General features: G+C 36.7%; 1 protein-coding gene across 13 annotated transcripts in view; it reads left to right on the top strand.

The window, feature by feature from the left end:
• Positions 1-27,536, top strand: part of KLF12 (Kruppel like factor 12) — a 647,154-nt gene that overhangs the window by 270,681 nt on the left and 348,937 nt on the right. For 2 of the 13 annotated variants that reach the window (XM_037736798.1, XM_037736794.1), the window contains exon 1: positions 18,610-26,684. The exons of 9 other annotated variants lie outside the window; for them this stretch is intronic. The gene's annotated coding sequence lies outside the window, so the exon portion shown is untranslated. Of the gene's footprint in view, positions 1-17,415; positions 17,537-18,609; positions 26,685-27,536 lie in introns of those variants that run through there. 2 more of the 13 variants (XM_037736795.1, XM_017523611.2) reach the window with 2 other exon arrangements.

The raw sequence follows: 27,536 nt of genomic DNA, 5'->3' as shown, positions 1-27,536 counted from the left end.
ACGCGCCACCATGCCCAGCTAATTTTTTGTACTTTTAGTAGAGACAGGGTTTCACCATGTTGACCAGGATGGTCTTGATCTCTTGACCTCGTGATCCACCCGCCTCGGCCTCCCACAGTACTGGGATTACAGGCTTGAGCCACCGCGCCCGGCCTGTTCTGTCTTTCTAAAACCAAGTATTCACTTCCTTGCTCTTCCTTGCCAGCCTCTCCCATCAGAGTCACATCTCAGGCTTGGCCTCCTGCAAGGAAATTGATACAGGTCATGGTGAGCTGACTCTTTGTGGGATTTTTGATGCTGATGGAAAAACTCCAGCTTCTGACTACAGCTACCCTAATGGCTTTTTTTTAAATATTCTGTATCATGTATAAATGATACTGAATTTTTGGCCAAAGCATCTGAAAGTTGAAGTGATCATTCTGAAGTCAGTTGCTCTGATTTCTCTTTATTAATTGTCCCAGCTGTCTTCACAAGCCTGCTGATTGTCAGTCGTTGGAGTTAGGAGCAGACTTTCTGTGTTTTCCTGTTTTCCCTCTTTGGTCTAAGAATTTTAATCCTATGAGTAGTATGAAATACTGTTAAGATATTCCGGAGCAATTTCAAATTTAAAGTACCCTAAGATTATTTTTATATGATGAAATATATGGAAATGTTTATTGAGAGTGGAATTTCATTAAGATATGACTCAAATACTTTCTTAATTATAACTAAGAAATATGCCTGTAAATGTTCATAGTAATTCTGCACCCATTAGTCCCTCAGAATGAATTTATCTTCAGTTTTTTAATGAGCATGTGTCTCTAGGTCCCATTTTACCATTCATTGTGACTAAAATGCAAACATGCCAAAAAGTTTTCTGCTTTCCTTCCACTCATTCTGCCTCTCAACAATGTACTGATAGAATTTTAAGCAATTTTTTAGCAGGGGGTATAGCTCAGTGGTAGAGCATTTGACTGCAGAATTTTAAGCAATATTTTAAAAACATTTCTAGTCCAAGGATATTCGTGCAATAATTCAAGCTTGTAACCATTCATTCTATACTTATTAAACATCTGCTTGTGCTGAGTCTGATTTTCCAGGCATGTAACTTCCACCTTTGCAAAGCACTATTTCGGCTCTTGCAGAAGCCAGTGGTTAACTGCTTCAGGGTCTGACTGCTTGGGTTTGTATTCTGTTCCAGTGCTTGCTTAATGTGTGACTTTGGGCGGTCTTTTAACTTCTCTGTACTTTAGTTTCCTCATCTATGAAATAGCGATGTTAACCCCACCTCCTTAGATTATTGAGAACATTTAATTAATTAATACATGGGAAGGACTTAGGAGAGTGCCTGACATATGATCATCTTTGTTGTTAGTGGTAATGAAAGGAGAGACAATGAAGATAGATGTTATTTCTTGCTAGCATGATTCTTATAGTTTAATGAAAGGTTAGAGATCTATCTCTTACAAGGAATGTATATTTAGTATAAATAAAGTGTGTGTAGGATATAGTCAGTTTTTCACCATAAGTGGCAAATGTAATTTTTTTCTCTATCAGTGCTATATTCAGTAGAATTGCTTATGTGCAGTATTAAGTATACTTTGAACATAATTTATCCTTAATTATTTTAGGTATTTTCATTTATTACAGCAAGTATCTGAAGATGTTCATTATCAACATATAACCAAATTGAAAATAAAATCCAGATAGTAGAGTTTCCTGACTGACACCAGGGCCCTCCTGGTGAGGAATAAGTACACGTAAGCATTATTAATGAATTCTTGTATGACCATGGTGGAGATAAGACAGCCAGGGAAGACCGATATTTTAGAGGGAAAGCAAGATGCTCAATTGGCAGAGATGATGAGGAGAGCCCTACTAGCCAGGGAGTGGGGCATTTGAGAAGTTTATGAGGCAGAAATGAGGAGATGTTACACAGGGGAGAGAAAGCTAGTTTGCCCTTCAGCTTTTCATCTCAGCTATAGTCATGGCAGGGAAGGACAGACACCAGAAAGGGTGTCCTTGTGTAGAGATAATGACGTTTCATTCCACTTGATTCTTTACACATGGCTGTGGTGTGCAAATGTTGCTTCTCTGGCACATTGACGTTAAAACTTAGGATGCTAGAGCGGAAACTTGCTTCAGGGTAAGAATTGTCCCTGCGAATCATGTGTCATGTGATCTCGCCAAGACGATGGAGTGTGGCACTGGGCAGGGCAAATAACGTGCCTCCCTGGCTGTTACTTGATTCTCAGCTTTAATAAGTTGGCTCATTGTTATTTCATTTCTATAGAGTGTCTGAAAACTTATTTTCTGTAGAAAACAGTCATCCCAAGAATGGGACTAATAGAAAACTTAAAAAAAAAAAATAGAAGCTTCCAACAATTAAGTTTATGTAATTCTCAGAATTACCTAATGGGTAGCAGGTCAACCCAGACAGGATGACAGTTCCCGTCTGTGGCCCAGGTTTTTGGAGAGACCTACACAATGTGCACAATGTTTCAGATGCTAAATAATGGGCACTTTAAACTGTTTTCCATTTTCTGGGCTTTAAAACCCTTGTATTTATAGACTATGGTTTAATTCTCACAATCATTCTAAGAAGTTATTTCTATATTCCTTGTTTTATATGTGTGGAAACTGAGGCATAGAAAGGTAAAATGTAAGTCATACACCCTGAAGGTTTTGGAGACTTTGGAATCTTTATCTTCTTTTTATTTCTTTAAGTTTCATTTTATGTTTAATTGACACATACTAATTGTGCATATTTTATGGGGCATAGTATGTTGTTTTCATGGCTGTGTACAATGTATGATGATTACATTAAGGTAGGTAGCAACTCTATAACTTCAAACGTGTAATTTCTTTGTGGAGAACATTCAAATTGTATTCTTCCAGCTGTTTTGAAATACGTACTATATTATTGTTAACTATAGTCACCCTGCTGTGCAAAGGAATGTTAGAACTTATTCCTCCTATATAACTCTAACTTTATGGGGCTTTTATCTTACGATTCCAAGTTCCCTTTCCTTTTTACTTAAACCTACTTGTGTTTCCTTCTAACTTGATCCCAATTCTTTCTCCCCCTTTCTCTTTTTTGGGGGTAGGGTGTGATGGCAAGTGGTGATAGCGTGTTTGATCCTCTGATGTACATGGTTGAGTCCGTTCTATTCCTCAGTTCATGCCCTATCAGCCTTATTAGTACCAGGAAGACACCTCTCCTGTTTCACTCATTTTACTTTCATTATCTTCATTCCCTAGTTCTACTCTTCTTCATGTTTCATGCCCTGCTCTGCACCACCACCCAAGCATACTTTCCGGTGTGCCTGAAATATGTCCCTAAATGTGCAGGATGTGCAGGAGTTCTTACAAAGTTAGTGGCAGAATTCTTGTGTGTGTGTGTGTGTGTGTGTGTGTGTGTCTGTTTATTTTCTTTATCCATTCATCCATTGATGGACAGTTAGCTTGGTTACAAATATTGTGAATAGTGCTGCAATAAACATGGGAGTGCCGGTAATCTTGCCAACATATGGATATGATTTCATTTCCTTTGGTTACATACTCAGTATTGGGATTGGTGGATCGTATGGTAGTCCTGTTTTTAACTTTTGAAGAACTTACACACTTTTCCATAATGGCTGTTCTGATTTCTATTCCCACCAGCAGTGTAAGAGGGTTCCGTTTTCTCCACACTCTTCACCAACGCTTGTTACCATTTGTGTTTTTGATAATGGCAATTCGAACAGATGTGAGATGATGTCTCATTGTGGTTTTAGTTTGCACTTCCCTGATCATTAGTTGTGTTGACCACCTTTTCATGTAACTATTGGCCATTTCTATGTCTTTTGAGAAATGCCTGTTTAGATTTTTTTGCCTATTTTCTTGCTGTTGAGTTCCTTTTATATTTTGGATATTAACTGCTTATCAAATGAATGTTTAATAGGCATTATCTCTCATTCTGTAAGTTGCCTTCTTCCTCTGTTGACAGTTTCCTTTGTGGTGTAGCGTTTTAGGTTGATGGAATCTCATTTGTTTATGTTTGCTTTTGTTGCCTCTGCTTTTGGGGTCATATTGAAGAAATCATTGTTCAGACCAATAACATGTAACTTTTCCTATATTTTCAGTTTCGAATGTTCTTACCCGTGCTTCAAACCCAGAACTGTCTGATTCCCTTCTCAATACATTCAGATTCCAGAGGTGTCTGGAACCTATTAAGTCTGTCTTCTTGGGGCTGTCAGGTATGCACTGCTTCATACACAGCCCTCATCCTCAGGCTTAACCATAACCATCCTTTCCTCCCTGTGTGTCCTTTGTCTCATTATCTCTCTTCTTTTCTAAGCATATCTTCCTTCCTGAGGAGGGAGGTTGCAGGAGAGGTGAATTTTTTCAAATCCTGCGTGTGTAATATATCTTAACATTTATACCAGACTGATAATGTAGCACGGTCTATAACTAAAGATTGGAAATAATTGGGTTTTCAAAGCATCCTTCTGCTCTAGATTCCATTGGGATGCCATCAAGATTCCCAATACATTTGTCATTTACTTTTCTCTCCCCACTCTTTTTTTTTTTTCTTTCTCTCTGAAATCTTGTAAAAGTGTCTTATTCTAGATGTTCTGAATTTCTCAGTGATGTTCCTTTATGTGGTCTGTTTTTGTCAAGTTTTGCAGGGTACTCAATAGCCCCATCATTCTATAAATGTAAGTCCTTCCTTTAAGGAAATAAGAAAAAAAGCACCACCAGAAATCTCATGTTATCCAAATTGATTCATTTACTGAGTTCAGATAGCAAGGAATGGTATTAGGACATGTCAGAGGATTGGAGGTACTGTTTTCAAATATTGGATTATCCCAGGCTGGAATTCCAATTTTATTATCATTTTGCTCCTATTTTCAGTCTTGTTCTACTTTCTGAAAGACCACATCATCCATTGTATTTTCATCCTCTTATTTATTCTTTATTTTTTTACTACCATATTTTTAATTTCTAAGAACATTTTGTTGTTGCTCTGAGAATAATCCTTTTTTAATGACGCCTCTTATTTGGCGAGTGCATTAATAATGTCTGTAATCTCTGTGTGGGGCACTAAGCAGCTTCCTGAAAGCTCTGAGCTAGGCTGTGGGCTTCTCAGCAGAGTCACCTGCCCTAGCTATTTGTTACACCCTTGATGGCAAGAACTGTCTTTAGGCTTGAAACTCGGGCTAATTAGGTTCTCCATAGAAAAACCTTTCAGGCTTCTGCCTACCAGTGTAGCCCAGGCTGCCAGCAATTTACAATTTGAATGAGAAGAAACTGGACGTCTCAACACTATTTGTTCCCTCACTCTGTTCTTGGTGTGATTTTTCTATTGTACAAAATGCCCATGGAGTCTCTCAGTGGAGGCCCTTTTTTTGACTCTACTGTAGGAATAAACTGCTAGTCTTCTGGGGCTGGGAAGGATACGTCATCTAGCTGAGTTCACGAGGACAGGTGGAAATCTAATTCTGAAGTGGATTGTCAATCAGTCTTCTTCATTTTAGCTAAACTTTTACCACCATGTCTCGTCATAGGGAGCTGGTAGTGTCCCAGATTCTGGGATGTTTTGTTGGCTATGTCAGGTTGCTTTTTATTTTTCTTCACTATTGGGTTAGCCTCATTCAGCCTTCTAGGGTCTGTTAAATCATTTAGCTTTCTTCCACTTGCTTTTTAACCTTTTCAAAAATCTTATTCTTACTGACTTATGTCACATTCTATATCTAAAGAATAATCTATTCTCTCTTACCTTAATTGGGGAGAGAGTGAAAGTCAGGGTTCATAATCACTGTTCTCTTTACCCAGGAGTTGTATTCTAGTTGGCCATTCAAGTTTTCCTTTCTGTCAGTTATTTATGTTTTACCAGGCTTTTTTGTTGGGTTTCTTGACTTCTAAAAATTGTGTTTCTGAATCTCCTTATCTATTCCAGAATTTAATTCCTTATTAAATTCACACTCTTATGTTAGCAACTTTGGACCACATAGTAAAGCTCTATTCTCAATGATCTAAAATGTGAAATTAGGTATTAATTTTCTGTTCTCTAAGTATGTGTCATTGCTACATGGGATTCCCTAAACATAAATACTACAGTGATTTAATGCCTAAGAGTTCTCGTTTTGGGGGGGGAAATACGGTCATTGAGAGAACAGCAATACGTAGCATATGATTTGTGATAGTTGTTTTAGTTGGAAATTATAGAAACCCAGCTGTGATAGAGGCTGACAGTTGCCCCGTCTATTCCTTCCTTTCTTCTTCTATGACAATAGAATTTTTATTGTGTGTGTGTGGCTGCTTAGAATAGAGATAACATATCCAGCCTCTAGATGTGGCCAGCAAGTTCTAGCCAGTGAGATGTAAGCATATGTATAGTGAGCAGCTTGTAAAGCTGCTGCACCTGTAAAGTCTCCCAGTACATTCCCTTTACTCCATATTGTCCTTCTTTACTTCTGTTGCCTGGAATGTGGGTGTGACAGCTGGACGTCTCAGTGCTATATTGAACTGTTTGGGTGTGACCAGTGCTAGGCATGGTGGAGCTATGAGCTGGAATGTACATGAGTTCCGTGAGACTTGGGGAAACACAGCTTGCATACCCTTGACTGCCTGACTTTGCACTTTGAATGCAAGAAATAGAAACTTCACTAATGTCTCAGCCACTGTCCTTTTAAGTTTGCTGACACTTGCAGCCAAACCTAATCTTAAATGATACACTAACTGAAACTTGCTTAATCAAAAAAGCGTTTATGGAATGGGACACCCAAAAGGTGAAACTGTGTTTAACAGCTGCTGCATGTGGCAATTTGATTAGTATCCTTAGTACTCTCTCTATTTACTTCTTGGTTATTTTATTTTATTTTATTTTTTGCCTCTGTTTGCCTTATCTTAGTCTATCAAAATGTGGCAGCAATACAGCTGTGGGTTGCTTCAAATTTCCATTATAAAGATATCTTCTTAGAGCAAGCACTTTTCTGATGATTTTATACTTGGTCTGGTCACCTATTTCCTAAACCAGTCAAGGTGACCAAAGGGCAAATCCTAGGAGCTGTTAGGCTGGGGTCATACGGCCACTGCTGATATGGAGGGGAGGGGACATCCTTACCCAAACATATAGACTAAGTGGCCTTTCTCTGGCATAGAGAGGGCTGGTTTGGAGAGGATTCTGGGAAGATAAATACACATCCAGTTGCATTATATACAATTAGATCTCATAATTCTGTGGTTTAAAAACCTCTATATATGTAAATTTCTTGATTTTTTTGTTTGTTTGTTTCTCAGTAGTTCTTTCCAAAGAAAACAGTGAATATTAAAGTCAATTTATAGAAGAATCAATGGTAGTGAAGAGATAAAATTTAAGACATATAATATGGTATTATAAGTCTTATATGGTATAGTAAGGAAAATGTAAAATATTATTTGCCTTTATAGGACACGGTAGTAATATCAAATGAAAATATCTGTGATTTTAAAAGTCATAACATTTTCTAAGTAATGATCCTTTATGTTAGTTACAATGAAACATTCCTTAGAGTGGTTGCAGTGTATGTTATGCAGACTGTCACAACTATAGTTAAGAAACTAATAGTCTCATATGATTCATTTCTAGTTGTAATTTTTTTTTCTGGTATCCCACTGGCATAGTTGTTTAGTTTTTCTTTTCTTTCTTTTCTTCTTTTTTCCTGGATGGAAAAATTCTTTGGAAAAAGCACTCTGTAGTGAAATGAAATGTGTTTCTTTTTTTTTTTTTTTTTTAATAGAAGCCTATAATACTTATTCTTAAATTTATTTTAAATTTAAGTGACATAGCAAACTATGTGTTTCCATAAACTTTAGAAAAATTTAACTTTATATGAAAGGCAAGGCAGGAATTTTAAAAAATAAACTTTATTTTTTGGAGTTGAAGATTTTCAGGAAAATTGAGAAGATGGCAAAGAAAGTTTCTGTATACCTGATGCCCAGTTTCATGTGTCGCTATCATCTTAGGTTGGTATGGCATATTTGTTTCAATTAGTGAACCAATATTGATATATTAAACAAAAGTTCATATGGTAAGTCCTCACTTAAGTCATAGATAGTTCTTAGAAACCTGGACTTTAAGTTAAGCAATGTCTAAAAATACCAAATTTACTGTAGACTAATTGATATGAACAAGAGTTAAGTTCCTGGTCACCCACCCAGCTTCTAAATAAAGAACAAAACACTTCTAATATTAACCACTGAAATAAATATAGTTATACATACATTTAAGCAAGATTAATAAAAATAAATAATTACGCAGTTATTCCAGTTCAGGGTGGTGGCCAGAGCCCATCTCGGTAGCTTGGAACGCAGGGCAGGAACAGCCCTGGACAACGTGCCCTCCCATTGCAGGTGCCACACACACACAGACACTCACACACACTCTCAACCAGGGACCGTGCAGACATGTCAGCTTCCCTAATGGGCACAGCTTTGGAGTGTGGAAGCTCACTGGAATACTTGGAGAAAACCCATGCAGACATGGGAGAATGTACGGACTCCACACAGACAGTGGCTTGGGCTGGGGATCTATTTTTTTTCCTTCTTATCAACGCTGTAATCAAACGATGTTGAGCCAAGTGATGTTATCTGAGAACCTACTGTACTTTTTTCAGATCTCCTCAGTTTTCATCTCCTGTCCTTTTTGTTTTCCAGGATCCTGTCTAGCATACCCCATTAGGTTTTGCGATCACATCTGACTCCTCTTGGCTCTGACAGCTTTTCAAACTTTGCTTGTGTCTGATGACTTTGGCAATTTGAAATCTGCTGCTCAGTATTTTGTAGAGTGTCCCTCAGTTGAGATGTCTGATACCCTCTCATGGTAAGTCTAGGGCGATGAGTTTTGGGAGGAGGATGACATAGGTAGAGTGCCATTCTCATTGCATCACATCAAGGGTACATACTGTCAAAATGAGTTTTCTCAGTACTGACCTTGATTACCTGGCTGAAATAGGGGTTGTCAGGTTTCTACACTGTAAAGTTGTTCTCTTCTGTATTAAAGGATTATGGTCTTTATTACTATTGCCTTTGGAAGGAAGCCACTGTGTGTACCCCGCACTTCAGAGGTAAGGAATTATACTCCATCTCTTTGAGTGTGAAGTATACACACAGATTATCTGGAATTCTTCTGCTTATGAGATTTGTCTCCTCTCCCTTATCTAATCTACCTACCTATCACATCATGTTTATATCAGTGTGGATTCATGGATATTTATTTTATATTGTGAATTATAATCCAGTACAACTTTATTTTGTTGCCCAAATTGTTTTAGCTTTGGTCATTGGTAACTCTTTGAGTTGGGTTTTGTATTTCTCTGACATATCTCCTTTATTGTATGTTAAACATTTTTTTTTTTAATTGCACTTCTCTACTTTCTGGCACTTTCAGGATGTGCCTTACCCATACCCATACTCCATACCCATCCATCTCCTGCCCCAGTCCTGCAAGCAGTCATTTCATCACAGAGCCCTTGTTTCTGTTATTGACAAATGTTATTAAAAACCGAGATCTGAGCACTGGGTATGTTTGTTGCCACTGGGGTGTTGCAAGGCAGGCATTTTTATTATCCCATTTTACAAATGAGGAATGGGACATCTCAAATGACAGTGCTAGTAAAGGAGGAGGGTGGGGTGCTTGTGGTCACAGTGTGGAGCAAGGAAACTTGTTTCTGGGTAGTTTCCTTTTCATTCCTCTTCAATGTGCAGAGTTTTGCTCACTGATACTTTTACAAGGTAGTTTATTTTCTAGGGCATTGAGTCATTCATCTAAGGGCAAGGTGTAAGAAAGTTTTTATTAATATTCTGACAGGAGAAATTATTTATTGATCACATCATTCTTTTCATTTTTTGCAGCTTTGCCAGCAGGCATAGAAATGAAACATGCTGTGTTAAAGAATATTGTATATTGTTGGTAGCAATAAGAATAGATGCAGAATTCCCTACAAGATTGTCAGTAAAGATAGAACACTGTAGGAGTGTTTAATGAATTGAATGCTCCCCCACTCTTCTTTCAACCCACACAGCAATTGCTGTGAGGACCTGCCTAATTTGCCAAAACTAGATCCATTGCCCAATTTTTGCAATTTTAGTCTCTACTGAATACGTAAATATTACATTGAATAGAGAAATGTATGCTTTCCTCAAGGAACTCCTTCTAAGGGGAAAACTCAAACTCTCACTGTGACATACTGCTGTTTTCCCTTTGTATTAATTAATCAGTCTGTGCTTTTAAGAAATGGGAGCTTGGTAGCTTTTATGGGTTGTCATAGACAAGGACCAAGATATTTGTGTAATCCTGATTCACTACATTTTAGTGAAATATCAAAAATCAGTGAAACCATTACAAAAGCAGAGTGTGTACACACACAAACACATACACACAAGCACGATAAATTCTATTTTCCCACTGGGACCTGTTACATGTTGTAGGGAGGTTGGAATGAGTTTTATACTTGCCTCAGTTTTGTTACTCCTGTGTTATTGCAGAATGGCTTTAGATCAAGCTATTGTGAGTTATCTTTGTTCTCTATCCCTACACCCTTATTTAGTCATCAATAAACATATTCCTTTGAAGCATTTGAATGAAATTATTTTTGAGGTTTGAGACATTTAATCTGTCGAATGATTATGGTCTTTATTTTCCACTGGCCATGAGTGGGATACTTATGGAAGCTTCAGCAGTTCTAGACCCTTATTGCATTCAGTCTTTCAAATTTATAAAATTAATGAAAACATAGTATCTCATGAAAAAACATCTCTGTTAACCTCATGGAGAGGTTTTTCAGTCTGTCCAATCTTACCTATCATGTTTGGAATCTTTTTGCCCTTTCTTTTTTGTACTAGTATTGGAATAATTTTGTGAAAGACTCCAACCTTTGGTACTTTCTTGAATCTTGATTCCTGTTTTACTAGGTTTCTTCTTACTTTGCTGTGTCTTCTGAGATATTGAAGTACTAGAAAGGCTTCCTGCCTATAGAGATTCACTGTACTGTCTCAGTTTTAATTTGTGCCTCGGTTAATACTTTTCTCATATTCATTTAAAAGCTTTATGAGTTCCTGTTCTCTGAAGCATAGATCTTATCTGTTTGATTGAATGACACATTGCAAATATTTAATGTTACATATTTATGAAGACCTACTGAATTATTTTGTTACCCTTTTGGACATAGTTATCGGGTCTGTCTTAATTGATGTGAAGACTCAGCAATCCATTAAGTCTTCGAGTCAATTCAAACTCAGACTGTACCTAGGATTTTTATAGTCCTAACTCCAGTGATTTTCAACACAGCTGAATCAAAGCAGATACTCTTCTGGTTTTGCTTCTTTTTAGCAATCTTTGGGACACTCTGACCTTTTAATGCCTTTTTTACAGTAAAAAAACATGGAATGTTACCTAGCAGGGTGAAATGCTGCCGGGTCAGATACATTTTCAAGATTGGGTACTTAATGCTGAATGCACTTGTGACCTTATCTTTTCAGAATTAGCCAGTAGATATCCTCTTTTTTTTGAGATGAAGACTCACTTTGTCACCCAGGTTGGAGTGCAGTGGTGCTATCTCAGCTCACTGAAACCTCCCCTCTCTGATCCAAGTGGTTCTCCTGCCTCAGCCTCCTGAGTACAGGTGCCTGCCGCTACGCCTAGCTAATTTTTGTATTTTTAGCAGAGATGGGGTTTTACCATGTTGGGCAGGCTGGTCTCAAACTCCTGACCTAAAGTGACCCACCCACTTCCTCAGCTTCCCAAAGTGCTGAGGATTACAGGCGTGAGCGCCCAGCTAATAACCTCTTTTTTTTTTTTTTTTTTGAGATGGAGTCTCACTTTGTTGCCAGGCTCTGCAGTGCAGTGGTATGATCTCAGCTCACTGCAACCTCTGCCTCCAAGGTTCAAACAATTCTCCTGCCTCAGCCTTCTGAGTAGCTGGAACTATGGGCGCACACCACTATGCCCACCTAATTTTTGTACTTTTAGTAGAGACGAGGTTTCACCATGTTGGCCAGGATGGTCTCGATCTCTTGGCCTCTTGATCTGCCTGCCTCAGCCTCCCAGAGTAATGGGATTACAGGCCTGAGCCACCATGCCTAGACCTTCATTCTTCATACTGAAATTATGACTAAACTATACATTACAGAAAATGTTAATAGCAAACACTTGTGTAGCACTTATTTAGCACTTACATGTTTTAGATATTTATATGAATTATGATCCTCATTTTGTAGATGAAATTAAGGATCAGGGTATTTATATAGCTTGCATACCTTCACACGGTAATGTAGAGGAAATATTAGACCAAAGCATTTTGATTCAGGAAATTTCTCTGAAAACTTTGCTATTCTGCCCTGAGTTTTTTCTTTTCTGTTTTGAAGGGATGTGTGTGTGTGTGTGTGTGTGTGTGTGTGTGTGTGTGTGTGTGTGTGTGTATGTGTATGTAAATCCGTGATCTGGGGAATTGCATAGCTATATCTTTGATTTTTCATTTCTCTTTCATTAAGTTGAGCTGTGGATGCTGGTGATTTTGATAATGAGTTTTAAAAAGGAAGAGTTGCTGAAACAAATTGAACTCTTAAAAGGCCCCATCCTCCCACTTGTTAAAATTTTAGCTCTACTTACACAATGCTTGAATTTGAGAATAAGTCAGTATCTTAACATGAGTGTTGGAAGCCAGTTTTATTTGATAAATATTTATTAATCACTTCCTGTGAGCAGTGTTCCTATCTGAAGTACAGTAATCACAAAAAGGACAAAACTCATCCTTGAACTGTATGGGACAAGGCCAGTCTTTTCGTTATATAAATAATTCCATAATAAACACCTACATAGGGCACATAAGTGGTGCAAAATATTGTGGGGATTCAGAGATGGTAGATAATATGGGCATGCTTTTCCTGAAGAAGTTGCTTTAAAGCTAGGATGTGAAGGAGGTGGGACTTCTGTGAGGTATTTGAGGTGGAAGGAGTGATGTGAGCAGAGTGCTAAGGAAGAAAGTAGTCTGCTGTGTTTGTCAGCTAAGATATGTTTCTGGGGAGAAAGAATTTTGGAGATGTTATTTGGGGTTGTATTGTGGGTTTTATTTAATGCCATCCTAGACCATTGTTGTGGCAATGCAAATAGAAAAGAAGGGATTAGTTTGAGAGGTTTTCTCAGAGAGAACTTGTAGGACTTGGCAACTAATAGAATGGGAAAGGTCTGGGTGAAGGAGGGGTCAAGGATGATGTCAGGCTTCTAAGTTGAGGGAATTTTGGAGAGGGCAGATGGAAATCAGAAAAGCTGGTTTTCATTCTGGCCTGTTTTGCAGAGGCAAGGATTATTGTGGGAATTGTTATGAACATTTTTTTCTTCCTCAGCTTCAGGAATACTGTTTTGTATGACTATGTTTTATATATAGGGTGTGTATTTAAGAGAGATGATGGCTCCCTAAAGAAATCATGGAGAAAATGCCTGTTAACAGCTTTGCTGTATAATGCATTCATTGTGTCTAAGTGAGTTATTCCAAGAACCTTTGAGTCAGTCTCAAGTTGTTTGAAAATGGGAAAAGGGAGAATTTGTAGGCATACTGATGTTGGCACTGAGTTTTTCATACTGGAAGTCTTTTTTATTCCTGAAACTGTTCTTGAAAACATGGAGGCTCCCCGGGTTTTCTGGAATCCCAATGCCCCAGATCAGGGCTGCAGATGGTCAGCGCATCCACTAAGGGTATCAGTCCTCAGGAGCAGTATGTGGTCTGTGTAGTACAGTGCTGTATTCCATAGACCAGCAGCATGAACACACTTTTTTCTCTTCCTTGTAGATGCTCTCCATGAAGGCCTGAACCCTGTCTGTGACTGTTGAATCCCTAGCACTTGGCATTATGCCTGATACACATTAGACTAAAAAAGTATAAATGAAGTGATGATACATTCCTCCCATAGTTGTGGCTATCACATCTGTCCTGTTTATTAATAACCCTGTGATATACAGATTTTGAACTAACAGATAAGTTTTGAAAGATAATGTGATGGCCATTTATTAGAGAAAACTTGAATAGTGGGTCCTATATATGTGATTTACCATTTATATATTTTAATACATGAAACCCACAGTTGAATGCTTTTATCTACATTGTCTACTGACACCACACTTGGTCTTTGACACCCATGAGTTGCAGTCCGAGCAAGCTATACGTACTTTTTACATTGACAGTCGTAAGTCACTATTTTATACTGAATTTTGAGCAATAGCTCATGTGTGAAAATCAAGGCATGACAGGATGGTGTTACGTGTCAGACAGCAGTCTAGTGGAATCAGCATTACCATCTTTGCCTCTGTCACCTTGAACCCAGCACTGCTCCAAGCTGAGGCCAAAGATGTATGAAGAATTTCCATCTTTATCCTAATTGTATTATGTTTTTGAAATCTAACATTGATAGTTCATTTTTTATTTCCCCCTATTTCCAGAAGTACTATCCATTTTGTAAAAAATCTTCCAGGCTAAAGCATAATATATCATTAAGTAAAAATTATTTTATAATTTTTTACAGAATTATGTTTTTCTTTTTCATTTTTAAAGTTTTTATATATTTTTATTTTTTTTTCTTTTGAGATGGGGTCTGTCTGTGTTGCCTAGGCTAGAGTATGGTGGTGTGATCACAGCTCTGGCTTCTCAGTCTCCCTGGCTGAAGCAGTCCTGCCACCTTAACCTCCCAAGTAGCTGGGACAACAAGCACATGCCACCATGCCTGGCTAATTTTTCTTTTGGTAGAGGTGGGGTCTTGCTATGTTGCCCAGGCTGGTCTCAAACTGAACTCAAGCAGTCCTCCTGCTTTAGCCTCTCAAAGTACTTGGATTACAGATAAGAGCCACTCTGCCCAGCTGAGAATTATGTTGTTTTAATGTAGCATTTTTCAGATACAGCTAGTGCTCGACTTACAACCACGATTGGTTCTGACAGACCAGTCGTAACACGATTTGGTCGTAAGTTGAGTAGGCTATATGCACGCGGAGATGGTAGTGCTGCCGGAAGCTGGTCCGCACTGTCGTACGCCCAGCTGGGCAACGTTTGCGCTGCCAGACGCGGAGCAGTCGTGGCTAGCGATTGTGGTCGTAAAGTCGAATGGTCGTAAGTTGCATAGGTCGTAAGTCGATCAATACCTGTACAGTGTTATGATAGGGAACCCAACGACCTGATTAGACCAGCTTGGCAGAGAGACCAATAAATTAAAATATCAGTATACTGTTAATTGAAAATCAGAAGCAAAGGAAAAAATACTTAAATAAAAGATCATATTAATTTAAAATGAAATTGTGTGCTTTTACAAAACCTTTTCAGGAAAGCATATATTGTGCAAAGTGAATCCATAGCTGTATTAAAAGAATTAGTAATGGCCATTCCAGGTTAATTTTTTTGTTGTTGTTGTTGCTAATTATAGATATTTAAGTTCTAATAGCATAAAGCATTTTTTTTTTTCTCGGATGTTATCATCCCTTGGTTTTACATGTTTTAAACTAAGCTGTAAATTTAGCTTGAACAATTTTAATAACATTTCTAAGGATGTATCTCAAAAAGCAATTTAAAAGAAATACTGAGCTTTTGAAGTCAAACACAACCCCTTTCTTACAAAAGCAGTGAACTTATTTTAGCTGAACATTTCTTTGCCCTGAAGCAGAAATTTCCCCACAGGGTAGGTATTGTAATGATGGAAACCTTAGGTTAATGTGACCATTTTGTACTAGTCATTTATAATCATTTGTGAATGGAATGGCGATTGACAAATGCACTTACTTTAATGTGGGCCTGGACTTATAATATACATGGATCAGCTTCAGGTGCTCATGTCCGTCTTCTCCATGTGGAGTACGATTGTACCTTCCCTTCCCTCCTGCGCTGGTCTTTGTTTTGGATGACCAAGCTGTGAGTTCTTCAAGATCAAAGATCACATCATGTTGTGTCTGTAGCCCCAGCATGTAGAGCAATGCCAGGCGGCAGTGTGTGGTTAATAAATGTTGGTTGAATGAATACCTGGTTGACTCTATGTATGTATGTCTAGTAAATGGTGTTTGCAACTGACAGCCTTTTTGAAAAAAACATTTTGAATAGTTAAAAGTTTATAGGAATTTCCCCCTCCCATCTCTCAGATACAGGAAATTCCTTATTTCCTTCCTGGTAATAAGGAATTTTTCCCACCAGCAGCATCTTACATGATGCTTTTCCCACTGGTAACATCTTACATGACATAGTACAGTGCCAAAACCAAGAAATTGGCATTGGTATAATCCATAGACCTTCTTTGGCATCAGTGACTTTACATGCACTCATTTGTGTGTACTTTGCCTCAGTTCTATGCAGTTTTATCACCTGTATTGATCTGCATGGCTGTCACCAAAATCAAGATACAGATCTTGTGTATGTGGGGTTCCATGCCCACAAGGCTTCCTTGTGCTACTGTTTTGTAGCTAACCCCAACCCCTCATAACAGGATTTTAATCATCCTGACCTTGTGCTTTACATTAGCTTTTGCAATAACTATGGCATGAAGAGCTATAAGATGTTTCTGTTCATTAAGAGACAGCAGCAATGATTGTATCTGTATCTGTTCCCTAGTCCACAGATCATCCCTCATCCATGATCAGTTTATACATTTAAAAAAAATTATCTTAAAGTTGGCTTTCCTAGAGTAATGAATTGTCAACATTATGATAATGGGAGTCCACTCCTATTAATCAGAACTTAGAGACCACATGTTGTGTTCATTATCCAGAAAATGCATCAAGTTGCAAATCTTAAATAGAATGCTAAAAATTGGGATCCACAGTATTAATGAGTTAAATATTGACAAGTGCATCTTAGAAAATGTTTCTGTGACCAAAAAAAAAAAAAAAATCACAGGCTCATATGCAATGAGTTGGAGTGTTCAGCAGCATTTAACTGGCGACTGTGCATGTCTTGTGCATAATTGAGGCTGTAAAGATGGATGCATGTGGTAGATGTGAGGGGTCTAAATGTGTGAGTGTGTATTGTAAGGGAATCTGTCCCTTCTAACATACAGCAGGCTTGATTGCAGATACAGTGATCCATGTTTATGTAAGCAAGGTGGAAACTTCTGATATAGAAGGAAAAAGGCCGGGGCTTATGGATGTTTTTCCTTCAGGAAATAGTTCACGTTTTCAAGAAAGGAAATCTTTCACGCTCATGTCACCAAGATAAAAACAGACAACATGGTCAAGTTTACATTTGGTTTATACATTTGTCAAAATGAGAGCTGTCTTGTTGGCATGAGAAAGAAGGCACTTTTTCTACATCCTCTTTCCTGTCTTATTCTTTCACATTTCATTGTGCTGGAAGATCGGGTCCCAAGGAAGTTCCTTGGGAATTTCATCACTGTCTTCTGCTGACTCTGCTTCTTCCTTCTCTTCCTACCCTGCCTCCTGTCCCACTACAGGGACTTGCAAAGTGAATGTCTATGAGGGCAGAAGCCAGCAAGAAAAACCTGTTTTGCAAAGAAAAGCCTCCAGGCCACACTCCCCTGTCATCAGGATACAGAAATCTTGCCACATCCTCAGGTTGGAAAACCTTCCTGGGAACACTGTGTTCCTGCTGGTGGCGTTCATATGTTTGTGTGTGCACTGTGTGGGGAGCTGGAAGCCTGTGGGTGGGCGTGAGGACCATGAGTCTGGGTGTCAGGCAAGGCCTTTAAAAATAACTTGTTTTTCATTTTTTGGTACATAGCCTCCCTGTTCTAGTTTATTAACAATGAATTTTTAACTCTTATGTTAGGTACTGTGGGAAGTTAGAAAAGTCCTTCTTTAAAGAACTAAGAGTCTCTTCAGAGGATTTATCTACAAGTGAGAGAAAAGGAGAGTTACCAGAAATACAAAATAGGTCACGGAATATTTAAGTATGGAGAGGATACATTGTTAAAATTATGGAAGTGGCTTGAGGGAAATCTATGAAGACTTAGAGAGTGGATGGTGTCAAATGGTTCACAAGGAGCTGATGAACGCTGGGCCTTGCAGATGGGAGCGTTCTGAGGCAGGAGCTGGGGGCATGGCTGTGGCTTGCTGGTTAATGAATGTACTGGACCAGTCAGACATCTTTGGTTCAAGTTCTTTTACCACTAGACCTCTTAATTTAAAGTGAGATTCTTCCTTGATTGTAAACTCCCATGTTACATTAAAGTTATGAGTAGTAAATAAAATGTTTATGAAAAAGTAAGAAAGCTTTCTAAATTGCAAAACCCTATACAGATTTGAATGATTACTCTCAGATTACCAGTCTTAGAAATCAACATTTTTAAAATTTGTATACAATTTAAAACTGAAGACCATCTGAAAAGATGCTGATATTTACCCATTTTTAAGAACATGAGGCCAGGAGCAGTGGCGCATGTCTATAATCCCAGCACTGTGGAAGGCCAAGGCCACTGCGGATCACAAGTTCAAGAGATCGAGACCATCCTGGCCAACATGGTGAAACCCTGTCTCTACTGAAAATAGAAAAACTAGCCGGGCGTGGTGGCATGAGCCTCTAGTCCCAGCTACTTGGGAGGCTGAGGCAGGAGAATCACTTGAATCCATGGGGCGGAAATTGCAGTGAGCTGAGATTGTGCCACTGCACTCAAGCCTGAGTGACAGAGTGAGAGTCAGGTCTCAAAAGAAAGGAGGAAGACAAATTTATGGTACAGTTTTTTGTTTTGTTCTCATTTGTTTGTTTTTAAATATGATGTCTGAATGAAGCCAAACAAAAAGCAGGTACTACACAGTTTTTTAGAAGTAATCATTCCCTCACAAATTTTGAGAAAAGCTGAAGAAAATCATAATCATTCTAAAAATTCATTTCTAATGGGTCAAAGGAGGAATGCATTTTTCATCCTAAAATCTGCTGTCATTTCATATTCTATTTTCTTTGAGACAATTTATCGGGCACATATTTAGATGCCAGCTCCCGCAATGGGGATCAGAAATAATCATCATCCCTGCAGTGGTGCAGATAGCCACGTTATTATAAATACAGTCAACCCTCTGTTTCCAAGGGCTTCTCATACACAAATTCCACCAACCAAAATTGAAAATATTAAAAGGTAGACAACATAAATTTTAAAATGCAGCACAACAACTATGTGTATAGCATTTGCATTGTGTTAGGTATTATATGTAATCTAGATATGATTTAAAGTATATGGGAGGATGTGCATAGGTTATATGCAAATGCTACATACTACTACTGTTTTACATAATGTACTCAAGCATGTTTGGATTTTGGTTTATGGTGGAAGTCCTAGAACCAATACCCACAGATACTGAGGGATGACTATATATATGTGTCACTTCCACCCGAGAGCTGCTGTTGAATAAAGGGAAAAATTCTAGGCTAGCTTATAAAAGGAAACTAGTGAGGCTGTGTTCCCTTGAGGAAGTAGTATTTGACTACAGATATGAGGTAAGCTATGGGATAAAAAGGCCTGGAAAGCAGAACAGGGGTATATGGATTGGGATAAAAATTAATTGCTAAAAATGGTGACAGTTATTAAGCCAGTGTATATGATGGGCCTTAATATAGTATTCTACCTTGGAATCTTAAAGAAATCCTCTTCTGTAGCATCTTAATACAGTAGTTTGCCTAGGTATTACGCTTTGTCCAACCTGAGATATTTTCAGAAATAATGCTCTAAGATTTCAGATGTGTCTCTCTAATACTTTGCTTCATAAAACCTGAATCAGAGTAATAGACAAAAGGTACTAAAATAAGATTTAAATGAATATTTCTGTAAATCTGTAATAGAGAAGAACTTTCTAAAGAGGGACTCCAAATCCAGAAATCATACGTTGGAATTTGACTACTTCAAACACTTCTATAATAAAAGTTTATCAGTTTAAATAGAAAACTATAAAATGGTAAAAATCATTTACAATATATATGACAGTGAAAACATTTTTTATGAAGAAATCTGTTAATGTAAGTCAGCAGCTGCCCAATATAAAGATTGGAAAAGATTTGAACTGGGATTTCATAAGAGAATGCATAAATGACCAGTAAACAGATGAGTTGATGTTTCATGTCACTGGTAGTCAAAGAAACAGTGCCTGTTTTTTTGTTTGTTTGTTTGTTTGTTTTTTGTTTTGTTTTGTTTTTTGCTTTCAGGGTTGTTTTTTTTTGCCATTAAAAAGATGGCCATATTGAAGAAAATGTAATAACTACACATGTACATGCACTGATGAAGCCTTTGTGAATTTATACTTTCTGTATGCATAAACATTTATAATGTGATTACCCTATGACCCAGAAATTTTACTTCTAGGAATATATGCCAAAAATGTAATTATGAGTATGCGTAAAGATTTAGCTACAATTATGCTCATCATTACTATAATTAAAAGTTGTGAAGCAATCAAAATGTGTAATAGAGAGATAGTTACATAAATGTAGCACATTGATAGAAGGAACACTAAGTGGCCATTAAAAACAAAGTCCTTTTGAATTCTTTGCTATGGAAGTTTGTCCCTGAAATATTGTTAAATAAGGAAGTAGATTACAAAATAGCATTTATGTCAAGGATATATAGTAACATGTTAAACACTTACTTGTGTGTTAGATACTTTGCTAAATGCTTTATGTTGATTGTCTCATTTAGTTATAACATTCCTCTGAGTAAATATTATTAGTCCTATTTTATAGATACCAAGCACTGCCAGCAGCAAAAAAGTATAAGATGCAGAATTGATAAGGTAGGTGTGGATACAAAACTTCAGGAAGCGGTAATCTGTGTTTAAGATAGTTACATGATCAGGTGGTAAGTTACAAAGTTCAGATAAAAATACAGAGATAGGCCTGGGTCATGGAGTGGGGTTGTATATAAGATGGGTAATGTTGAATAATATTCATGTTTCAAAAAGAAGATACATGGAGAAAATAAGTATTGAGTTGACACGGAACACTGGATAGGCAGTGACTGGAAGTAGAACACATTCTGCAGGCAAAATAGCCTGAGCAAGCAGCAGATGCAAGAATGAGCAGCTTGGAAATGTGCAGTTCGGAAAGGTGTTGGCTGGTTTTCCTGAAGACATAGGAATTAAAGTAAGGTGAGACCAGATAATGGAGAGCTTCCACTGTGAAGTGTTTATGTAGATGTGTAAATGTATCTAGATACATTTATTTAGATACATATAAGAAAGTATTTGAAGGCCTTCTACAAGGCTTAGTTATACTGGTTTACTACAAGTTCTTCTTCAGTTTCTATTAGAAATGTTAAGGAGGCTCCTGTGATCAACTCTGTGCCTAACAGATTTGGAAGCTCCTACTACATATTGTGGGTTTTATTTTCACTTTTTAAACTGTATTTTTATAGTGCACTTAACAGCATTCCATGGATTTTTACATGAAAACTGATGAGCTTAATTAGTGTGAGCAGGCCTCTGCATGTTTCTGAACAGAGTTCTTAATTAAGAAACTCAGCCTTGGGTGGGGCTTTGGCCATCGTGTAGTCTGTCTTCCCACCCCAGTGAAGGAATTTCTCCTATAATAATTCCCAAAGGAGATTATTCCTAATTATTTACCTAAAATAATGAATAGAGGAAGATGAAGACCTAATTAGTTGCTTACCCCAACATTTAGAGTAGCCTATTTCATCTTTGAAATACATATTTATAACTGAATGAAAATTGAGAAGCATGCTTTTTTTTTCAGATTTGTACTTGTTAGAAAAGAATCACTCATAACACTAAATCATCATTTAATTTAATCTTCGAGGTAACTTTGTCTTTTAATCTTCTATGTAACATTGAATATCTATCATGATATTAACTAGTTTCGTCATTTGAGTTGTTTTGTAATGTACTCCTTATAGATGGAAGAAGGTTATATCTGACTCAGCAGGCGATGTGTTAAGGATACATTCAAAAATTCTGGTTTGGTAAAAGATTACATCTCTTTAATAGTAATGGTTTAAATCACATCTTTTTAAATTTGAAGTAGTACTTTACCTAAGACCTAAGTTATTACCAGCGACATATACCTCCTCTAAATAAAAAAGACATAATGATAATTTCTCATAAACCTAGAATTAAGATTTATCTAGTTCTATGTACCTGGGATTGCCCCCTTGTCAAACTGATTTTATCTACTTAACTCAACATATAGTATATTGTTGGTAGAACTGGTAATTCAGAACAAAGCAGAAGATACAAACAAAGTTTGTTAAGTGTAAATCTAATTAACGAAGCCATCCAAACACAAGAAATTGTAGGAATGAATTTTAAATCACATGTGAAGTCAGTAGTATTGTTAGAGGAGACTTAGTCAAGGAAGACATTTTGGAGAATTTCCAAAGAGCAAAAATATGGGCTTTGGTGGTCCAAGGAAGGTTTCCATCTAGAAGAAATGGCAAGTGGCTGAGTCTCTGAATCCACTGAGTCTTGGACTGTTTATATAATCTTTGTAGTTCTAGATATAGCATAATGCCTCGTGCATAGTGGCATTCAAAAAATATATAGTGCCTTGAAGATATTGTAAAGAGTAGGAAGTAGACTTCAATAATCTTCAGTATAGTGCAGCCATTCAAAATTCAGTTTAGGATTAGAGTGATTATAGCTTGGGTCCGAGTTTAACCACTTGCTTCTATCTCTGATATTAGTCAAGATCTTTATCTTCTAAGTTACAGTTTCCTCATGGCAAGGTGGTACATCAAGAGTCAAAATTTGTGATTAAAATGAGACAAATCTTGTGAAGCATTTAGCATGATGCTATCTTAAATGTCACCCTGAAATGAAATAGGAACATGGCAGAATGCTACTTTTGTGGCTTGTATTAACATATAAATGCATCTTTAATTGCTTGCTATAGGCTTCTAAGAACTGATACTAATTGGCTTAAATATTATCTGTGCCATATAATTATTTTCTCTTGGATGGGGGCCAAAATGGGAGACAGTGTGGGAGGAAAGGGCAGAAAGGTTTTGTTCTGAAACAGTAGAGGTGTTCAAACATCTTCATCTAGGTATTTGGAAATATAATTAAGACCCATCTTAAGGTAGGGTTAAATGCCCTCTTTTCTAATGAAAGAAATTGGTATTGAACGGGACTGTACATTGGCAGGAATAGACGCACAGTCTGAATCATGGATAGAGAAAGAGAGGCAATAGCTTGTAACATGGGGCACTGTCTGCTCCTGCCCTGCCCTTCCTTCACAGCTTCTTTACTGGCTGTTCCTTTGCTTTGTCTCAAAGAGGTAGTCCCTGTGTCCTCAATGGACTCTATTTCTGGTAATCTTCTCATTTGTTTTCTTCTAGTGAGCCCTCTACCACACTGGCAAAAACAAAATACACTCCCACCCCATTCCTATCCATGACTTTTATTTTACCCTGGATGTTCAAATCTCTAAGGACATTTTGACTTCTATGTTTGGCCATCAGTGTTCTGAGATAATTCAAAATAAATAGTCACTTAAAACATATTTTAATGAGCTATAAAATGATCTACTGTGGAGTTTTGTGGAGGAAATTCACACATACTTATAAGAAAATACAGACCTTTAAAAGATTTAGAGCCGTCTGTGGGGTGAATCAGGCTCTGCCTGTGACAGCAACTCTCCTTCCTTTTCATACTTCTTCACTTCAGCTGCCTTGTGCCTGGCCCTGGGTATACACTTAACTATAGCCCAGAGGTAAGATTTGATAAGCAGTATTCTTAGGAGATTAAGTTATGAAACTTAACTCATAGGGAACCAAACATTTGATTTAGGAATGGAATTAACTGCCTAGGAGGTCGTTAGATGTTGTTTATGGAAAGCAAGGTCCTTTCTAGGGGCCAGACTTCTCCTGATCATTAGAATGAGACTTGCTGAGAAATGCCTGGGAACAAACTCTAAGAGTGATGCTAGGTACCCTGGATGCCTAAACCCATTAATAGGGTCCCTAAATACTTACCTTAGAAATCACTGGTGACTTGTACACTACAGAGAACAGTAAAGATTTATGTGATCCAGTGTGTGCTACCAAATTATTCCTGGTGTAGTTAAGTCTGACTTAAATAGAAATGTGATCAGATTTTATGCCTGTATCAATTTTATAATCTTAAAGAAAAATTTTAACTTAGTTGAAAACATTTTATGAGAAACCTTGAAAACTAAGTAGTTGACCAATCATGGTGAAATTTTCTTGACATATAGTTGAACAATTCTTGCATTTCAACAACAGATAAAAAAACAACTGTTGAAAAGCAAATCTAGAACATTTATATGAAGAAATAGAAATAAAAGTTGCTGGTTTTATATGATAAGTTTTTCACCTTTCTTTTTAAAGACTGGTATTTGGGAAGGGTAGGCAATGTAGGATCAGGATTTGGTTAAATCCACTGTTTATTACTGATCAGATATCCTCCATGTAATCTTTTGTGCAAGTTATAGTTTTGACTTGAGATTCACTTTCCTCATTTGTAAAATGCAGTTACCAGAATTACCTACTTGGTAGTGTGGCACTAAGAATTGTGTAAAAGAGAACTATGTAAAACATCTGACAGGGCATCTGGAAGTTAGTACTCAATAATAAATATTAACTATTAATAGTGATAACTGTAAACCTTTTTATATCACATATTTTTACTGCTATTTCTCTAGAGATTTTTTTATTGGTCATATAGTATATTCCCCTTTTAAAAAACTTGAAAATTCTTTCTCCTTTTATTAATTTAAACTTATAAAATGATGTGATTCCCTTATCTTCCTTCTCTTACACATTGTAACTCTACGGCACCTAGAAGCATTGTAAAATCTTACTAACATAAACATTTTAATACTCAAAGAAGCATTTTTCCACAAAACGGCCATGTTTCTTGTATTTATCATAGTAAGAGAAATTCTAGATATGTATGACCTCACTAGTCTTCATAGTCTTTCAATAAATATTGCCATTTGGAATCTATTTTAATGTTTAAAAACATTAGGAATATAAAATATGTGTATATATTATAGCTATAAGTACTTAGAAAAACATGAAATTGTGACAGTAATATAAATTAAGATAATATTTCTAGTGAAACCACATTTACTTGACAGAAGTTTTTGTATATTTCACTAATTCTTCTGCATATGCAGGTCATTTTAACTTAATATTGCAAAATAAGGTCTTTTTTTTTCATTTTTCTTAAATGCTGTTTATAATAGCAGCATGCTAGTCCATTACAGTTTTCAACCATAATTAAATCAGCTATTTCCTTATAATAAATTATTTCCAGTTTTTAGGTTATAAATGGTGTTTCCATTAGCTTTTTATACTTACAGTTTTTCCTTTTTTGTTGTTGTAGGATTAATCTAGGAATGTTTTCTCTGGGTCAGACTGTCAAAGTGTATTTGACTCTTGAAACTAAAGTGCCTTTCAAAAGAGTTCTGATGGTTGGTAGTGCCAAAGGCAACATATGAATAAGGTCCTTCTTGCCATTTTCTAGCAATGGATATAATGGTTATTAAACTGGTCAATTCAATCAATGTTAAGTGATCTCATTTTTTTTTCTTCTTTCTTTACATGGGACAGAAATAATTGTTGACATACCGTTTTGGATTAAAGTGGTTAGTCATGTCTTGAAATAATTTGGAATTGGTAGTACAGTTATAATAAAGCACATGTCATTGCAACTAAATTAAAAAGACTCTTTAATGTAACTTGTTGACTTTTTATATGAAGAATTTGTATGCTCACAGTAGAAACTATTATGGGGAAAATTTACAGTTTTTGAAGTAAAAAGAAAAAAGAAGCGAACAAACTTTAAAATATATTTCCAGCTTGTAGATTCAAATGGTGATTTCTTAATGTGCCATGTATTTTAAGCTCTTAACTATCTGAAGCCCAAGTAACTACATGTAGAATTAGAAACCACTGTTTTGGTTTTAAGGGTATTTAAAAATAGTCTTAGGGAAATCTTTATCTTCAGTTTTGCTGTTAAAGCCGAATTGAGTTTTACTGTTAAAGCTAACTGTACTCTGTCTTTCTCCTTCGCTTGCTTTTACCTCATTTATAGAACAGACCTAGTATTTTAAAAAGTTATATATGCCACTCCTACCCTCCCTTCTCCCCCCGCCCCCAGGACAAAATGTAGGCATGTTGAATGAACAGTCATAGCGAAGTGGGGGGATTTCCTTGAGCTGTAGAATTAGATGAAAAAAAGGGAGAGAGGGGAAGTGTGAGAACTACAGAGAAAAGAAGACAAATTACAGAAGAAGACAAGGAGATATGAAAGAAGTAGATTTACATTTTGAGTTCTCATTGCCTTCGTATTTTTTCACAAATTCTCTGGCAAGCTATAAGGCTATTTTTTTAAGGTTTATTGATAAACAGTTGATTTGTATTTTAGGTCAAACTAATTCTGCATCTCTGTCCTATTGTCCTTTTCTATTCTCTTCTTTATTGTATTTTATTTTTTAACAGAAACACTGTCTAACTTGCTGGCTCTTTCTGCTCTGCTGTTGCTCCAGCCCTGCAGCTTCCCTACCGTGTGAATTTGCACTTCAGTGGCACCATTTCCTGTTAGAAACCAAAGGCAGGCCCCTGACTTTTCTAGGTGGTGATTCACACCGGAAGGACCTCAAAACCTGTATCAGGGCACCTGACTTAACTGTGGGACTAGCTGATCGACTTGATGCACAAATGGGACCCTGGACTCTTTTTCATACCTTTTGGTCTCCTGTGGGTCTGAGGTAGAGTGGTCAGAAAATTGAAAGATTGATGTAAGTAGATTTTAGAACACTAATTACAGAGGGTTGAAATCAATCTCGTTCAGATTCCTCTGGATAGAAATCAAGGTGAATGATATTTGAGTCCCAAATCAGTATTTGTTTTTGTTTTAATTATAGTAAAATACATTTAACAGAAAATTTTAAGCTTTTTTAAGACATTGTATATTGTCACATCTGTATCTAACATGGAAATATGTACATGCATATGTAACCTACAAAGATGAAAACTGTTCGTTCCTTATTTTATAATAGAAGAATCTTACATATGACTTTTAATTTCCTTTTTAAATTGTGAAATACAACAAAATTTTATTTTAACCATTTTAAGTGTACGAGATGATGTTTTTTCACTATATAAGTTAAGCTTTATATAAATTATGTACAGTTCTATTAGAGAAGACTGAAACTAAAAAAAGGTTGATATGAAGAAATCTCACTTTTTTGGAATTAAAATAACTGATATTTTCCCTCTTACATCTTTTTTTTTTTTTTACACATATATTTTGGTACTTGAAGTATTGCAAAGTTTTTAAACCTAATTTTCCTCCGAGGCAAACTTTTTTTTTTTCTTTCAAAATCTTAAAGATAATTTTTTCATGGAATGAATTTGCAATCCATGTGCAATCAGTCTTTATAATAAAAATATGAAATTGACATCTGTGGATACATTGTGAAATGTATCCATAACTGGCATAAATTCTGATGATTAATAAGGTCAAGTTTCTGAGTAAGGGTACCCAAAACTCAAATGTTTTACTAGAGAAATCTTAGCAAATCCAAATTATTTAATTGTTTGCATTTTACCAGATAACGTTTTCAGCCTGTTGTGGGGACTATAGAGAA

The sequence above is a fragment of the Cebus imitator genome, unplaced genomic scaffold, assembly GCF_001604975.1.
Source record: "Cebus imitator isolate Cc_AM_T3 unplaced genomic scaffold, Cebus_imitator-1.0 Scaffold29, whole genome shotgun sequence".
NCBI classification, from domain to species: domain Eukaryota; kingdom Metazoa; phylum Chordata; class Mammalia; order Primates; family Cebidae; genus Cebus; species Cebus imitator.
Note: the sequence above shows the minus strand (reverse complement) of the source record. Positions and strands in the feature narration are given on the sequence as shown.